This window comes from Patagioenas fasciata, chromosome 19 (genome assembly GCF_037038585.1).
Source record: "Patagioenas fasciata isolate bPatFas1 chromosome 19, bPatFas1.hap1, whole genome shotgun sequence".
NCBI lineage: Eukaryota > Metazoa > Chordata > Aves > Columbiformes > Columbidae > Patagioenas > Patagioenas fasciata.
In genome coordinates this window covers 1,009,869-1,012,806 of record NC_092538.1, presented here as the reverse complement: position 1 = coordinate 1,012,806, position 2,938 = coordinate 1,009,869, and the positions used below count along the sequence as shown (strand labels likewise).

Genomic DNA, 2,938 nt, shown 5'->3' with positions numbered 1-2,938 from the left:
GGACGGGGGGGCTCCAGCGGGGGTGCTGAGGAGATGAGGGGACACGAGGGGACACGAGGGACACGAGGGGACGATGAGGGGACCCGAGGGACGCGAGGGATCCGAGGGGACATGAAGGGACACGAGGGACCCGAGGGGACGCGATCTCCTCACCCGGCGTTTCCCGCCACGGCGCTTCCCGCCCACCGGCGCCGCGGCCACGCCCCCTCCCCACCGGCCACGCCCCCTCCCCGCCCGCCACGCCCCCTCGCCGGCGTCACGTGCCGGGGGTGTGTGGCGGGAAAAGGCGGGAGGGAGGAGAGAGAGGCGCCGCCGTTTTGGTGGAGGTTGTGAGGGGGACTGGGGGTCGGCGTGAGGGGCATTGGGGGTCGGTGTGGGGGGAGGAATTGGGGTCGGTGTGAGGGGCATCGGGGGATCGGGGGGGGGACATTGGGGGTCGGTGTGAGGGGGGGCATTGGGTGTTGGTGTGAGGGGGGGATTTGGGGGGCAGTGTGGGGGTGGGGATTTGGGGTCGGTGTGTGAGGGGGAATTGGGGGGCGGTGTGGGGGAGGAACTGGGGTCTGTTGTGGGGGAGAAACGGGGGGTTGGTGTGAGCGGGACATTGGGGGTCAGTGTGGGGGGAATTGGGGGTCGGTGGGGGGGGCTTGGGGGCTCGGTGTGAGGGGGAATTGGGGGTCGGTGTGGGGGAAGTTGGGGGTTGGTGTGGGGAGGATTTGAGGGGTCAGTGTGGGGAGGATTTGGGGGTCGATGTGAGGGGCATTAGGGGTTGGTGTGGGGGGCAGGAACTGGGGGTCGGTGTGTGGGGGGCGTTGGGGGTCGGTGCGAGGGGGAATTAGGGTCCAGTGGGGGGGATTGGGGGTCGATGATTGAGGGGGGAATTGGGGGGTCGGTGGGGGGGGATCAGTGCAGGGGGGGCCTTGGGGGTCGGTGTGAGGGGGCATTGGGGGTCAGTGTGGGGAGGAATCAGGGTCGGTGTGTGGGGGGGCATTGGGGATCAGTGTGGGGGGAATTGGGGGTCGGTGTGGGGGGGCGCATTGGGGATCAGTGTGGGGGGAATTGGGGGTCGGTGTGGGGGGGAATTGGGGTCTGGCGTGGGGGGGGCATTGGGGGTCATTGTGGGGGGAATTGGGGCTCGGTGTGGGGGAAAAGTTGGGGCTCGGTCTGGGGAGGATTTGAGGGGTCAGTGTGGGGAGGATTTGGGGGTCGATGTGAGGGGCATTAGGGGTTGGTGTGGGGGGCGTTGGGGGTCGGTGCGAGGGGGAATTAGGGTCCAGTGGGGGGGATTGGGGGTCGGTGTTTGAGGGGGGAATTGGGGGGTCGGTGTGGGGAGGAATTGGGGTTCGGTGTGAGGGGGGGCATTGGGGGTCAGTGTGGGGGGCATTGGGGCTCGGTGTGGGGGGGAAGTTGGGGGTCGGTCTGGGGAGGATTTGAGGGGTCAGTGTGGGGAGGATTTGGGGGTCGATGTGAGGGGCATTAGGGGTTGGTGTGGGGGGCGTTGGGGGTCGGTGCGAGGGGGAATTAGGGTCCGGGGGGGGATTGAGGGTCGGTGTTTGAGGGGGGAATTGGGGGGTCGGTGTGGGGAGGTCAGTACGGGGGGGCCTTGGGGGTCGGAGTGAGGGAGCATTGGGGATCAGTGTGGGGAGGAATTGGGGGTCGGTGTTGGGGGGGAGCATTGGGGATCAGTGTGGGGGGAATTGGGGGTCGGTGGGGGGGGGAATTGGGGTCTGGCATGGGGGGGAACATTGGGGGTCGGTGTGGGGGGGAATTGGGGTCTGGCGTGGGGGGGGGCATTGGGGGTCGGTGTGGGGGGAATTGGGGCTTGGTGTGGGGGGGAAGTTGGGGCGCGGTCTGGGGAGGATTTGAGGGGTCAGTCTGGGGAGGATTTGGGGGTCGATGTGAGGGGCATTAGGGGTTGGTGTGGGGGGCGTTGGGGGTCAGTGTGAGGGGGAATTAGGGTCCAGTGGGGGGGCATTGGGGATCGGTGTTTGAGGGGGGAACTGGGGGGTTGGTGTGCGGGGGCGGCCTTGGGGGTCGGTGTGAGGGGGCATTGGGGGCGAGTGTGGGGAGGAATTGGGGGTCGGGGGGGGCATTGGGGGGTCGGGGTGGGGGGGGAGCTGGGGGTCGGGGTGGGGGGTGGATTGGGGGTCGGGGTGAAGGGAATGGGGGGGCATGAGGGGAACGGAGGCGCAGAAACAACTTTACAGCCTCCGGAGCCATGAACCTCCACACCCCGCAGGGCTCCAGAGCAGCTGCGTTCGTTTCGCCGTCGGGCGCAAGGGGAGCGATGGTTCCACCCCTCGTGCGCCGCTCCGAGCGGCAGGAGCTGCGTTTAAATACAGCGAGGTGCTCGTGTCCCAACGACCCCGGAGCGCCCGCACACATCCAGAACCTTTCCCGCTCATCACTGCCGTAGTCTCCGCCTGGACGCCCCCCGTTCGCCTGCGCGGCGCCACCTGGTGCTCTGGAGGAGGGGTCTTTGGATGAAGGCTCCTTCAGCTTCCTCAGGTTTGGCTCCTTGTGTTGAATGGACTGGGACCCAAGCTCCAGGTCGGTTGAACCCAGCCTGGCACCCCCTTTTTGCTGTAAATCTCGGTTCTCTCGTCCCCTCGAGTTCACAGCTGGTGCCGTAAAACTCCTGATCCTGGCACTGCTGGGTTCTGGTTTCCTTACCATGAGTTCACCTAAAGCTCTGAACTAAGGGCTCGTGTGGCTCAGCCCTAAAGTGTTGGCTCGTTAGTGGGCACCCAATTATGTTTTGTTAACCCTTAAAATGTTCGTGCCCTCTATCAGACCCAGGAGTTCGGGCGGGGATTCAGTTCAGGAGGGACCCGGGAGTAACCCTAAGGACCCAGTAGTTGGGGGGTGTCAAGGGTTAAGATCGTGAAACTGTGGGGACCCCTAATGTCCCCAGGGGCCATTGTGACATCCTGGGGACCCT

At 66.0% G+C, this 2,938-nt stretch overlaps 1 long non-coding RNA gene across 1 annotated transcript; it reads left to right on the top strand.

Moving 5' to 3' along the window:
- The first annotated feature begins 259 nt into the window (after positions 1–259).
- Positions 260–2,603, top strand: LOC139829500 (uncharacterized). Its single transcript, XR_011741988.1, has 2 exons — positions 260–326; positions 2,237–2,603. It is a non-coding gene; the product is annotated as an uncharacterized lncRNA (long non-coding RNA).
- Positions 2,604–2,938: the final 335 nt, after the last annotated feature.